The 15,384-nt window shown below is 43.0% G+C and overlaps 3 non-coding genes across 3 annotated transcripts; 1 reads left to right on the top strand and 2 right to left on the bottom strand.

Annotated features, from left to right (window-relative positions):
* The first annotated feature begins 3,606 nt into the window (after positions 1 to 3,606).
* Positions 3,607 to 3,678, top strand: trnae-uuc (transfer RNA glutamic acid (anticodon UUC)). The gene has a single exon. It is a non-coding gene; the product is annotated as a tRNA-Glu (tRNA).
* Positions 3,679 to 6,159: 2,481 nt separating this feature from the next.
* On the bottom strand, positions 6,160 to 6,241 carry trnas-aga (transfer RNA serine (anticodon AGA)). The gene has a single exon. It is a non-coding gene; the product is annotated as a tRNA-Ser (tRNA).
* A 6,182-nt stretch (positions 6,242 to 12,423) lies between these two features.
* trnad-guc (transfer RNA aspartic acid (anticodon GUC)) lies at positions 12,424 to 12,495 on the bottom strand. Its single transcript has one exon. It is a non-coding gene; the product is annotated as a tRNA-Asp (tRNA).
* Positions 12,496 to 15,384: the final 2,889 nt, after the last annotated feature.

Below are 15,384 nucleotides of genomic sequence, written 5' to 3'. Positions count from 1 at the left end.
GAGGAGGGTGTTTTTGGTGACCATAAGAGCGGGGAGGAGAGGGGAATGGGGTTGGGGGTGGTGTGAAATACTCAAAACCTACAACTTATCTTGTAGTCACAACATTATCATCTCCCTGCTGGCCAACTCACGGGCTTGCAGTTCTGCTCTAAGCACTCTACCGAGGCTTCCAGGCTGGTTGACCTAGAAATATGGGATAAAAGGCATCTCTTAAGGGACAAACATTCAAAATAAGGGACTCTCTCCACTTGCCTGGATGAGTGCAGGCACTGTACACTGCTTTTTATAATTCCCTTTGAGTGCAAACCCTACAATATTCTGAAAAATTAAGAAAGATGATGAAAAGGAATAATCTGTAAATGCAGTAATCTCAAATAAAAACCAATCTCCAGAAAAAAGCAGAGAAAAATAAATACAGCAATCTGAAATAAAAAGAGAAATGTGCTAACTGCCATAAAGCAGCTGTTTGACCTTATTGTCAATCATTCATGGGATGTGGGCACCGCTGACTAGGCCAGTATTTGTCCATTCCTAATTGCCCCTGAGAAGGTGGTGGTGAGGTGCCTTCTTGAACTGATGCAGTTCATATGGTGTAGGTACATCCACAGTGCTGTTAGTGAAGGTGTTCCAGGATTTTGATCCAGCGACAGAGGAAGTTCCAAGATTTTGACCCAGTGACAATGAAGGAACGACAATCTAATTCCAAGTCAGGATGGTGTGTGGCTTGGAAGGGAACTTCCAGCTGATAGTGTTCACATGTATCTGCTGTCCTTGTCCTTATGGATGGTAGAGGTCGTGGGTTTGGAAGTTGCTGTCTAAGGATGCTTGGTGAGTTCCTGTAGTGTGTCTTGTAGATGGTACAGACTGCTGCCACTGTGTGTTGGTAGTGGAGGGAGTGAATGTTCGTGGATGGGTTGTCAATCAAGCTGGCTGCATTGTCCTGGATGGTATCAAGCTTCTTGAGTGTTGCTGGAGCTGCACTCATCCAGGCAAGTGGAGAGTGTTCCATCATACTCTTGTCTTGTGCCTGTAGATGGTGGACAGGCTTTGGGGAGTTAGCAAGTGAGTTATTCAACGCAGGATTCCGAACTGCTGATGCGCTATTGTAGACACATTATTTATGTGGCCAGTCCAGTTCAGTTTCTGGCCAATGGTAACCCTCAGGATGTTGATAGTGGGGGATTCAGCGATGATAATGACATTGAATGTCGAGGCAATGGTTAGATTCCCTCTTGTTGGGCAATGTCACTTCCTGGCACTTGTGTGGTGCAAATGTTACTCGTCACGTGTTAGCCCAAGCCTTGATATTGTCCAGGCCTTGACTATCAGCATCCTGTTCCCACTGTTAGATGCTGATGACTCTCCCAACTTTAGGTATGAAATGAGCAAAATATTTGGATGTAACTCTTTTTTTCAATGCCAATGGAGCTGTATGAAATAAAGCAGCAACGGACGCAGTGGGACCTGACTGTTGCAGCAAATTCGAGAGAGCTGTCCAAGTATCTAATAGCCAGAGTGAGTGACACCATAGGTAAGAAACTGAGATTTTTTTAAATCTTACATGTGCTCCAGCTTTTGGACTGAAGAAATAAGAAATAGGAGCAGGAGTAAGTCATTGGGCTTATTCAGCCTGCTCCGCCATTGAACAAGATCATGATTGATCTGATTGTTGCCTTAACTCTACTTTCTTGCTTGTCCCCCATAATCCTTCACTCCATTATAGATTAAAAAGCTGTCTAACTCAGCATTCAATATATTCAATGACCCACGCTCTAGTGTTCTCTGGGGGAGAAAGTTCCAAAGATTAATGACGTTCAGAGAAAAGAAATTGCTTCTTATCTCTGTCTTGAATGGGAGACCCGATATTTTTAAACCAGATTCTCCCAGAATGGGAAATATCCTCTCAGTATCTACCCTGCCAAGCCCACTCAAAACTTTATATGTTTCGGTAAGAACACCTCTTCTTCCTGTCAACCCTAATGAGTATAGACCCAACCTGTTTAACTTTTCCTCATAAACTAATCCCCTAATCCCAGGAATCAACCTGGTGAACTGACCCTGAACTGCTTCCAATGCAAATATTCACCTCCTTAAGAAACGAGGTGAAAACTGTACACATTACTCTAGGTACACTTAAACCAACGCACTGTATATTTGTAGCAAGACATCCCTACTTATACACTCTTACCTGCTTTGAAAGAAAGGTAAACATTCCATTTGTTTTCATAAATACTTGCTGTACCTGCGACCTAACTTTTTTTCTGATTCAGGTACAAGGGCACCAGATCCCTCTATATTGCAGCATTCCGTAGTCTCTCTCCAGTTAAACAATATTCTACTTTTCTATTTTCTCTACCAACTGGACAATCAAATTATATTCCATCTGCTAAGTTGTTTTTACACACTCACCTATTCTGTCCACAACCCTTTGCAGACCCTTTGAATCCTCCTCACAACTTGCCTTACTACATATCTTTGTGTCATCAGCAAATTTAGCTAAATTACTGTCAGTCCGTTCATTCACGTCATTAATGTAGGTTGTAAATAGTTGAGGCCCCAGCACTGATCCCTGCAGCACTCCATAAGTTCCACTTTGCCAACTTGAAATTACCTATTTATCCTGACTCTCTGTTTCCTGTTAGTTAATCAATCGCCCATTGCTACTAATATGATACCCGCAACAACAGTCAATGTGCAGATGGCCGTTTATATGACAACTTACCTAATGCCTTTTCGAAATCCAAATACATTACATCTACTAATCCTCCTTTATCCACCCTGTTTGTCACTTCCTCAAAGAACTCGAATAAATTTGTCGAACATTATTTCCATTTCACAAAACCATGTTGGCCCTGCCTGATTGTATTATGACATTCTAAAGGTCCTGCTACCACCTCCTTAATAACGTATTCTAGCATTTTGCCGATGACCTGAAGACCCTAATCCATTTACTCCTCTATGGTCCCTAGTTTCTCACCACTAAGCAAATATGTACCTGATTTCGCCCCTGCAATATATGTTCTTTGTGTAATTCCGCACATTCTTATTGTCCTTCCCATTCTGTCTCTCTTGTACGCACACTGCCCGAGTAATCCAACGAGTCGAATCCTCCAGTCCTTCCTATTGGTAGCCTTTCAAATCTAAAATATGGAATGAATCCGGAAAATGGTAGAAGAATATAAATGGATTATCTTAGTAGTGATTCTAACAGCGATAACTTGCATTTATAAGGCACAATTACCGTGGCATCTCGGGATCGGATCATGTCAGCTTATAAATATGCTTAATATCGTGATCCTTGCAAACAGATTGTATGTCTAGCAGTGTGCTAGTCCTGAATAAATGTGTGTGTAATCGGGTAATATTTCTCAACGAAGTTGTGTATAGCTATGATGTGTATAAATGTACTTAGGAGTGACTGAAAGTAAGAGAGAAATAAATATGAAGAAAAAATAATTAAGAAAGAATGCAGGCCCATATAAATAAATCTCTAACCCCCAGAGTCGTGAACTGCACTTACATGCAACACAAAAAATTGAAATTATAACCAAATGAACATAATTATTTCCATTCTATTTACAATATCGGTACTTATCAAATCACCGTTCCCTGGTAGTCTAGTGGTTAGGATTCGGCGCTTTCACCGCCGCGGCCCGGGTTCGATTCCCGGTCAGGGAAGTTTGTTGCTTTAGTGAGAGGGGCACTTGTCAAATTGACTGTTACAGCGTACCTTTATTGTTTTCACCACTATTCATTTACAACATTTTGCTGCACACTGAAGAAAATGCTTCCTAAAAGGCCAAAGACTTTCCGTATATCAGGTTAAGTTAGTCACGGCTGTAATAAAAACTGAAGTTTTTGGAAAAACTCGGCGAGTCTGACAGCATCTGTGGAGAGAAAGACAGAGTCAACGTTATACGGACTCGAAACGTAACACACACGCTCTCTCTTTCTCTCCACAGATGCTGTCAAGCCTGTTGAGTTCTTCGAGCATTTTTTGTTTTTGTTTCAGATTTCCAGCACCGCAGTATTTTGCCTTTATCTAAGTGCTAGAAAAAAAAACTCAGCAGGTCTGGCAACATCTGAGGAGAAAGAAACAGTTAACGTTTCGAGTCAATATGCTTCTTCTTCGGAACAGCAGTATCTACTACATGAGGTAAACATCTAACTTTTTGCCCTCGGGCCAGATAAACTGCGAAGAGGCTAAAGTTCACTCACTCGCTTTTACAAACAGATTTTTAAACATTAAGGGAATCAAGGGTTATGGGGAACACTCAGGAAAGTGGAGTTGAGGACGATCAAATCAGCCATGATCTCATTGAATGGTGGAGCAGACTCGATGGGCCGAGTGGCCTACTTCCGCTTTAATTCTCATGGTATTACACATACATTGAGAAATAACATAGGTATACACACATCTCCTCAGAATAATGCAATGATTTGTCCACAACCTGTTTCCAAATATCACAATATTATCCATAAATGGATGGTGCCAAACTGATATAACCAAATACCGAGAGACCACAACAGCCACGTTAAAAACCGCTATATAAATGCCAATTCGTGTTTGTTTTTCAGAAACACTAAGAGAATTCATTTATATTCTTCTACAATTTTCCGTATTCATTTTGTCATCTCGATTTGAGAGGCTACCAGTAACAAGAGCTGGAGGATTCCGTAGGTTGGATTGAAATAAATTACAACCTCGAACTGTGTGTGTGCAGGACACAAGAGGCCAACATGGAAAGAAAGGGAACAGTCGAAACAGAGCCCGTCAGTGAGAATGTGGGAATTCCACTGAGGGCATATATTACAGGCACCGGTGAGAAAGCAGCGTAATATTTTCTCAGTGGTGAGAAACAAGGGACCAGCTGGCAGAGAATCAAAGGGAAATTGGATCCAAGTACAAAACTCGCTAAATACCAGTGGGCATGTACGAAAAATAATTTCAAAGTCCCGAATGCTAGCCGGTCAAACATATTGCTGCTATTAAGGAGTTAAAAAGTTCCCTCGATTTTTGTGCAACAATCAAATCCTACTGCTTCCTTTGTGCCCCATTGATTGAAATGGCGCGCTCTCTCTTGCTCTCTCCTGGGCAGCCTTTGTTGCAAGGGACTTGGAACAAATGAATAAGTGTCTTATGAAGTCCTTACCTGAATGAGGATATACTTCTGTTAGGGATAATGAAACGAATGTTCAGATGCAAAAGCGAGATCAACGGCAGGCGATGGAAATCTGAAGGAATAATAGGCAATGCTGGGAATGCTCAGCAGGAAATGCAGCATCCGTGGAGAGAAACATAGGTAATGCTTCAGGTCCGGGACCCAAAGGTGCTGCCTGACCTACTGAATATTCTCAGCATTTTCTGTTTTCATATGACTCGATTCACTCTTGGGTTCGGAGGAGAGATTGAGGAAAACGAGCCCATACTCTCTGGAGTTTAGAATTATGAGTGATGATGAGAAATTTCTTCATTCAGAAGTTCGTGAATCTTTGAAATTCTCTGCCCAGAGTGTTGGAAGCGCTCAATATATTCAAAGCTGAGATCCGAAAACTATTGAATACTGAGGAGATCACGGGATATGAGAACAGTCTTGGGTTAATTCATGAGCCAGGGTTGGATGAATATTTAATTACACAAATAGATCAAGAAGAGGGAAACAGAGAGAGAAACAGACGGACATTCAAAACGTGTCAGATAGAGAATGCAAGACAGGGATTCGCGTCACAATTCTATCGCTTCGCTAGGTGAAAGTGGCAAAGAGGAAGTCTTCCTGAGAAACAAAGATCAGCTCAGAAAGGAGGTCAGAAAGTAAGGCGCACACAAAATAATAACACGCTAAAAATAGGTAAAATTTAATACGAGGAAGTAAGACCTGAAATTATGTACTTTGTGATGGCATATTTAGTCTGTGCACTGTAAATACGAGATTTTTGTGAAGTTTATATGAGCATAGAGGACTAGGACTCTATTTACACAAAGTTCATAATATAGGTGCAAAATCACTTTGATTAATTGGGTTTATAAATCGAGAAACACCAGAAAGAACACTGTCACGAATTTGACTGATTTTGTCGTATTTCTCGCAAAAAAAGTTAACAGTTAATGATAAAATGCGCTGGAAGAAACAGTTTGATCAAAGTGAGCACATGAAGATGCGTAGTCGGCAGGATTCGAACCTGCGCGGGGAGACCCCAATGGATTTCTAGTCCATCGCCTTAACCACTCGGCCACGACTACTTTGCCATCATCAACAGCACTAGCAAACCTTTCCACAACGATGTTGGTTCCGACTCCGGTTTAGGCGCAACCCGTCCGGCTTGCACAGGCCCCAGCTTCGCCAGAAGCAAACCCAGTGATCCACGAAACTAAAGCCCTCCTCCGTGCACCGTCTCTTTCGCCACCCATTCATCGTCTCAATCCTCCAATTCCTATACTCATTAGCACGTGGCAGAGGGAGTAATCCAGAGATAACAACCTTTGAGGTCCTACTTTTTAATATGCGACCTATCTCCCTAAATTCTTGTGCAGGACCTCATTCTCCTTTGTACCTATGTCCGCGGTACCAATGTGAACCACGAATTCTGACCGTTCGCCCTCCCCCTTTCGATTGCCCTGCAGCCGTTCTGCGACATCCATGACCTTGGCACCAGGGAGGCAACACACCATCCTGGAGTCACATCTACATCTGCAGAAGCACCTGTCTGCACCCCTCACTATTAAGTCACCTACCACTACCGCACTTGCAGCCTTACTCCTACCTGGTTCTGCAGCTGATCCGTGAACTTGACTGTGGCTGCACTTTTCAGAAGAACATTCACCCTTACCGTTTTCCAACACAGAAAAAAGATTCTTGAGTGATATTCACTCTTGGGCTTTCCTGACTACCTGCCTGCCTCCCTTCTTTTGACTGGTGGTTACCCATCCCCTTTCTGACTGCACTTACTTAAGCTGTGGAGTGACCAGATCGAAAAAATTGCTATCCACAAAATCCTCAGCCTCGAGGATGCACTTTTGTGTCTCCAGTTGACTCTCAAGCTCCGAAACCTGATGCTTAAGGCTTGTCAAGCCAGTGGCACTTCCTGCACATGTGGTCATCCAGGCTGCAAAGAGTGTCGAAAAATTCCCACATGCTGCAGGCCGTACAACACATGGGACTGAGCTCCCTTGCCATACTTGTTGTTTATTTTTATTTCAAAGACTATTTCCTTAAATAGTTAATCAACAGCAAACTGACTGACAAAAAAAGCTTGCCCAATTGGCAAAGCAGTGACCTCGGCACTCTTCTCTGCAGCAGCAAGGCATGGACAACAGATCCCATGCTATCTCAGATGTAATTTCGGGACCTCTTGGCATCAAGGTCACTAACTGAGAGGTCGTGGAGCGCGGAACAATTCCTTCATTGCTAAGCCAATGATGTGTGCACACAATGGAACACATTCATCGGATGGATGTGGGCATGTTGGAAAAAAAAACTTACTTAATTCACCACTGGGTCATGTCCCCCTTGTCATCCATGCTGTTCAACTGGGGGAAGCCTAGTTACAAGGAGATGCGCAGGAGAGATATGAAGATGGCAGATATTGACACCAACAACAGGAGACAGGCGAGCTGGGAGACAGTCGATGGTGAACTCGGGAGGCACAACGCATTGTGTTATTAAATGGGAGGCATGCTTACCTGAATTTAATAACTTTATTTTGATTGATCGCAAATCACAAAGTCAGAATTAGTCGTTTGGTAGTAAGGCCTTGAGTATTGCTGGTAAAAGAGATATGTCTAAGCTTTTCGTCTTTCACTCATTAGGACATTCGCAGGAATACCAATATAAGGGGAAGGCAACAATTTATACTGTATGTGAAGGGAGTGCTGATTGGTTGGCAAGTGGCATTGCCATGGTGAAGGCACCACTGATGGTGACAGCATACTGCCAAGCATTGTTTGAAATTTTGAAAAGGCAGTAGGACCCTGACTGGTCCGAGCATTGCACCGAGGAACGAGTCAGCGAATGGCTGTCACTTATTTTCTTTAGCTCTTCAATCGAGCTTTTGACCATATGCCCAATTATTACCAATATTAAATTTTGCATATTAGGCTCCACCTTGAGAAATTTCGTAACGTTCAAGGTGCTATATAAATACAAGCTGTTCTTGTTGTCTATGTTTTCGAAATGCACTGGTGCTGAGTGTTGAACTGGTATCTGTCGTTCGAGTATTGTGGTCAGGGCTTGTACAAGTCTGTGCCCTTATAGCACACTGCTGGAAACTGTAAATTTTGCACCTTTACAGTACAGCGTTCGGGAGATTGACAGGTCTGAATCCTCTCAGTGCATATCTGAGGTTATAATTAGCCGGGCCCTTCGCGTGTGGTGCTGCTTATTCCCACAGAACAATGTCGTTGCAGTGCATTAATGTACTGTTAATATCTGTGTGCTAATAGTTCAGAGAATTTGCAGCTCCCTGTTTTCACAATGCAGAGTTGGCGTTTGTGAATGTCTTTGCCCTTACAGTTCAGGACTGAATGTTGCAGCAGTTTGTCTCAGCACGTTGAGTGCTCGGTGTTTTTCCGGTCTATGTCGTTACATGAGAGTGCCTGGTGTTCTCCAGGTCTGTACACTGAAATGTGGTGCTGATGATGTAAGTGTTTTTGTGATTGCAGTGCTCTGGTAGATGTTGTAAATATCTGTCCTTACAATGCAGCGCTGTGGCTTGTAAAGGCATATGCCCTTACAAGATAGGGGTGGCTATTGTACAGGCGTATGTCTCTTAATGTTGCAAATCTGGGTGTTGCGAAGAACGGTTTAAAAGTTTTGTGCTGCGGTTGTGAACAGTACAATCATTACATTGCCTTTGTTACAAACGCTAATAATTTCGCGTTCAATGTTCTATTACCGGTACAATTACTACTCAATTTGCTATACCCAACTACTCCCAGCAGTGTTTTCTCATTTCTTCTATTCATAATCTCCAACCATGCTGATTCTACTACTTGAAGTTTGTCCAAGATCCTTTCTCATTGATGTTCTCATGTCGTAATTTACTATCAGGGCGAACCCTCATTCTTTGTAATTATGTCTGTCTTGTTGAAATCTGAAGTACCCTGGAATATTTATTTTCCAACCTTTGACACCATGTAATTATTTCTTTGCAATGGTAATTAGATTTCAACCACAACTTTATTATTCGCCAGGAGTGGTTTGATCCCCGTTTATGTGGATCCCGTCTTAATGGAGCAGCCGACTCTTCCTTGAGCTCTGGTGGCATTGCCGCATGTATCGAAACCCCTTTATTTCCCACAACACTGTTTGAGGCAATGTTTAATTTTCTAATCAATTTGACCCCATGCTAATTGTCTCGTGGCCCAAGTAACGATCCAGGGATGATTATTTTCGATATTCTTCATTTTTATTCCATCTTCATAGCTTAAACTCACGCAGCAGAACATTATTCCGGCCACTGGCATCTACCTGGGCCACAGAAATTACATTCTCCCCCTGCCGCTTCAAGTTCCTCTCTAGCCGCGAAGAGCTGCCCTTAACCGTGGCACTGAGCAGGCAACAGATTCTTCAGAGCTCCCGATCGTGGCTGAGATAATGGTATCTATCCCCCTGACTGTATACTATCCTATCACCAACACATTCTTTCTGACTTCCCCCCCTTGAACAACATCCTGCATCATGGCGGCGTGGACAGTTTTCTCATCCACGCTATACCCCCTTTCCTCATCCACAAAGGTAGCAAGCGCCTCGTAATTGTTGGTCAAAGTCAAGGGCTGAGGCTTTTTCATCACTGTAAGTTGACTACCCATACCTGTCAGACCGGCAGTCACAAACTGCTGTCCCTGACCATTGCCTCACTATGAAGTTCTACCAAACCTCAGAGAGATAATGGCACCCGGAACAAAATGTCCTGATCTCTCTCGCCCTCCCTCATGCCGTTCCATATCTGCAACTCAGACTCGACCTCAGCTTCTCTGAGCCTAATTTTCTCAGCTGCAGACGCTTACCGCAGATTTGGTGATGATGGATTCCACAAATTCCCCCACGCTGCAGTTACGGTAATCACTAAGCGTAATCATTTAATTATTAAAGTAGCCGGAAATTTATTTATCCTAAAGTAATCGATTGGAGACAAAAGAAGAACACTCACCAGACATTGGAAGCTGGAAAACTAATGAAAATGTGCATGTCTTCCTTCCCCGCACCCGATTTAACACGTTCTTCGGCGCACACAGACCTCGCCGCATTATGTGTGTTCCGTAGCGTAAGGTTCTGAAAAGACAGACAAAAAAGCGATTTACTCAGAAAATACTTCACGAAGTTCGACGTACACGGAGAAAACAACATGTTAAGAATTAAAATTCCTGCAGGAAGTGTGAAGTCGCGCACTCAGGGAGCATGAAGATAGAAATGGAGCGTCTTGTACACGGGAGGTTTACGTAAAATTAGCCGAAAGGGCTTGGTGTCCATGTCCATAAAATTCATAATGTGGAAAATCATCCCGGTTACATGGCTTTATAAATCGAAGACTAGTATATAAAAGCAAAAAGGTCTTACTGGAACAATAATGGAGGTTTTCTATATAATATGACATTTAAAGTAACTAAATCGGGGGAAATTTTCTGGCAAGTCGTCAATAACTGGAGATCAAGGGCAATGATTCAAATCCATTGGGAAAGGTCTGGAGAGGTTGGGGGCAAACATTTTGTTTCCCGTTCGGGAATTGTTGGGAATTGGAACGCCCAACCTGAAGATATGTTGGAGGACGATGTCATAAATAATTCGAAAACGGAGTTGGAAACGGCATTACAAAAGGAATTGCAATCACACGGCCGACCAAAAAACAAAAACAACGCAAACATCCAGAATCGCAAATATATACATAAAGGGAGAGGAGAGGGGGGTGGGGGGGTGGGGGGTACGAGGGGAGATGGTGTTGGTGCGGCGGCGTGGAAGAAGCCTATCGCCTATTTGGCTGATTTATTTCTTGCGTTGTGAAGTTTCGTAAATACACGCGTCTGAATAAAATTGAGAAAGGCAACTGATGTTTTTGAAAGGTGTGTTGAGGCATGATTAATTCCAAAGGAACTTCGTGAAATGTTCAAATTAATGAGACAAAAGGGCCGCAGTTGGCAGAATTTGCCCATGCGTGGTGAAACTCGAATGGATTTTCATTCCATCGCCTTGAGCATTCGGCCGCGACTGCAGGCTGTAATACTTTGATAAGTTGATATTAAAATGGTGCTGATCTCTGCTCCCATCTCAGAAAGAAAGCTTCTCCTCTTGAATATCTATAATCCTCCGTTCTTCTAGGCAGCTGTTTTAAAACAATGTTGCACAAGGAAATGAATACAACTCTTAAAAACATAGCAACCAAACTGAATTGGACCGCGGTCAACAGCGTGACAGGAGAGGACACTAAGCACTTTACTAACGCGAAATCGACAAGAGGTGCTCCCGTGTATTTCTCGCAGAACGCGTCATAACAACAATTGTGCTGCGACAAAGCGGAATGATTCACTTGAGGTTGGCAGATGCATGTTCAAAGTGACAAAGAAGGACCGATAAAAAATGAATGCCTCTTGAAAACTAATAAACAAGTTCTGCATGTGTGTTGCATAGGCAAACTCCCTACATTGTGTACACTGGACCTTAAACCTACTCCCGATATAAATCAATCCGACTTCTGCAAAGGAGAATATTTTAGCGAAAGCAATTTGTGGCTTCGACAAATAATGACAACGTAGAAGGGCTCGCCTGGGATTTTAATCTAAAACCTCTTGCATAACCACTGCAATGTAAGTTCCCTAACGAGAATAATGCCAATGGTCCAACCATGCTACTGACATTACAAACACACGGTCGACCAACAAACAAAATCAAGAAACACAGCCAGAATCGCAAATTCCCACAAAGACACAAATGGATTCAGCGCACAGCAAGAAGACACAATGCACAAGCACACGTAGAGTGACTTAAACATAAATACAAAGATAGAGAGGAAGAGAAAGGAAAAAAGGCTGTCGCCAATTTGGCTGATTTCTTTCATATGTTTCAGAAAGAAATTTCGTGAATACATGCAGCTGAATACCATTGAGAGAAGCAACTCACGTTCCTGAGAGGTGAATGTTATTACTCCGTGCATGGCATGATTCGTTCCAAAGGAGCTTCGTGAAATGTTCAAATGAATGCGGGAAAAGGGTCGTAGTTGGCAAAATTTGGACCAGCGTGGTGAAACTCAAATGAATTTTATTCCATCGCCTTAAGTGCTTGGTCGCGACGACAAGCTGATGCACTTTGACATGTTGATCCATTAAAATCGTGATGACCTCTGCTCATAAGTCTCAGATAGAAAGCTTTTAAACCTCCGTTCTTGGCAGCTGTTTTAAAAGTAATACAATTCTACCTCTTAAAAAGGAATCATCTCCCCGTCGGGGAATTGAACCCCGGTCTCCCGCGTGACAGGCGGGGATACTCACCACTATACTAACGAGGAGTTAACTGATCAGCATCGTTGTGTAGCTCCTACAGGAAGCGTCATAACAGCACTTTTCCTGTGATTGAATAGAATGATTCAGCTGAGGGTGGCAGATGCATGACAAAGGTAACAAAGGCGGACAGATAGAAAGCGACAAGCAAAGAAAGACAGAGAAACAGTGATGGAGAGAGACAAGTCGAGACTGAAAGTACAGATGTTCGACTCCTCAGATACTGAATCAGTCTATGCCCAAATGCAGCCAGGCCTGGGCAATATCCAGGCTTGGGGTGACAAGTGCAAGTGACATTTGCGCCACACAAGCCCCAGGCAATGACCATCTCCAAGAAGAGTGAATGTAACCATTGCCCCTTGATATTCAATGTCATTACCATTACTGAATCTCCCACTATCAACATGCTGGGAGTTACCATTGACCAGGAGCTGAACTGGACTTGCCATATAAATACCGTGGCGACAAAACCAAGTAAGAGGCTGGGAATCCCGAGGCGAAGAACTCATGTCCTGACTCCCCAACGCCTTTACACCATCTACAAGACATAAGTCAAGAGTGTGATGAAACACTCTCCATTTGCCTGAATGAGTGCAGCTCCAAAAACTCCGAAGAAGGTAGGCAATATTCAGGAGAAAGCAACCCACTTGATTGGCATCCCATCCACCCCTGCTTGATTGGCACTCCATCTGCAAACATTCACTCCCTCCACCGCCGACGCACATTGGCAGCAGTGTGTACCATCTACAAGATGCACTGCAGGAACTCACTAAGGTTCCTTAGACAGCACATTTCAAACCCATGACTGCTGCCATCTAGAAGGACAAAGACAGCAGACATTTGGGACACTGCCACCTGGAAATTCCCCTCTAAGCCAATCAACAGCACCGATCCTCTTCTGTCACTGGGCCAAAATCCTGGAACTCCCTCCCTAGCAGCACTGGGTGTACTTACAACACATGGACTGCAGCAGTTCACGAGGCAGCTCTCCAGCAACTTCTGAAGGCCAATTGGCGATGTGCAACAAATGCTGGCCTAGCCAGAGATGCTCACATTCTATAAAAATGAAGCGTAAATCAATATGGGTGTGCCTGCAGCAGGCAGAATCAGTTTCCTTATATTCAAGATAATTATTTCGTCCTTAATTTTGGCAAATTGAATCACGGCAGCATCTGTGTCACAATCGGTTAGCAGGTACGCTTGGTAGTTCGATTTCACTCGGGGACAAATGTTTTTTGCTCTTTATGGTTCCTTGCCATACTGCTTTGTGTGTTGTGACTGCCAGATAATATTCCCAAACATTGTCTCCTCTCATATTATCCATTTAGGCCCCACGCACATGTTTTATGAATGTTCGCTTCAAATAAAAAGAGAAACTAAATCCCATCCAACCCATCTTACATTATTGGGTTCAAAGGATTATCTCTCTCCCTTTGCATATAAAAGTCAAACAAGCTATTTTTGTGGTTATTATATCGGAGGTATTAGAGGCAAAGACAACTAATCTGAATATGTCGTATCATTTTAATAATGTTTTACCTGCAGCTAATGGCTAATTTTTGTTGATCTAAAATCAGAAACTGTAGGTGTTCCTCTCTGCCTGTGCCGGTCCTTGAAATTGGTGCCCAGCTGTGATCACCCTGAGTGCCCCTGCCCAGCGATTCCAGTCCCTGGGTATACCTGACTAACTTTGGTTGTCAGAGCTGGAAAATGTTGAATGAATAACACACCATGGAAACAAGGTTTTGATAATATGTCTTTATGTCAACGCGAAACTCACTGTCCAAACAAAACTCGCTGCATTCACTGAAATGGAACTGCGTTCCCGGAGGCGGAGGGCGACCGCTTACCCTGAATATGGATCCTGACGAGATTGGCGCAGGGGAGGAAATTCGGAAGCTTTTTCAGCAGTTTAACGAAGTTGTAATGAATATTTTTTCCTTGTGACTTGCGTGGTTTTGAATGGTGTAATGTTTGCTGTCTACCTCAGCCATGAACATACTTAACAGCACACTCCACAGCCCTCTAAGGTAAAGAATTCTACAGATTCACCAGCCGTTGAGAGAACAAATTCTTCCTCATCTCTGTTTTAAATGGGCGGCCCCTTGCTCCGAGATTATGCCCTCAGGTCCTAGACTCTCCCATAAGCGGAAACAACCTCTCAGCATCTGCTCAGACAAGCCAATTAAGAATCGTATATGTTTCAATAAGGTCGCCTCTTGTTCTACAAAACTCCAGTGAGTACAGGCCCAACAATCTTACTTAGTATTATGGAATAGTATTAGATGTTTATTGTTCATCTTTAGTTCAAGACAGTTTCTGAGTGATTTACATTGAAAACGAGGTTTGCAGACATGATGGTCTATTCACACATGATTCACAGGTGTTGTTAAACTTAGAGGAGAAATAAACAGGTATATAAAAAACACATTCTCAATGAAGTCATACCTACCCGAATAAATGAACAAAGAATAGACAAGCATGTAAATCGATTTGAAAACAGCAGAGTCCTGAAATGAACTTGCATTCAAAACAGAAGCAAAAGCAGATCTAAATGAGCGCTGCTTTGTTTACTGATATTGAGAATACGAAATCGCCGTTCCCTGGTGGACTAGTGGTTAGGATTCGGCGCTTTCACCGCCGCTGCCCGGTTTCGATTCCCGGTCAGGGAAGGCTGCTGCTTTAGTGAGAGATGATGAGCTGTCATATTGACTGTTACAGTGTACCTTAATTATTTTCACCACTATTCATTTACAACATTTTGCTGCACACTGAAGAAAATGCTTCCTAAAAGGCCAAAGGCTTTCCGTATATCAGGTGAAGCTACTCAAGACTGTAATAAAAACTGAAGTTGCTGGAAAAACTCAGCGAGTCTGACAGCATCTGTGGAGAGAAAG

This window comes from Cetorhinus maximus, chromosome 21, assembly GCF_964194155.1.
Source record: "Cetorhinus maximus chromosome 21, sCetMax3.hap1.1, whole genome shotgun sequence".
Classification (NCBI taxonomy): Eukaryota; Metazoa; Chordata; class Chondrichthyes; order Lamniformes; family Cetorhinidae; genus Cetorhinus; species Cetorhinus maximus.
This window is presented reverse-complemented; position numbering and strand designations above follow the sequence as displayed.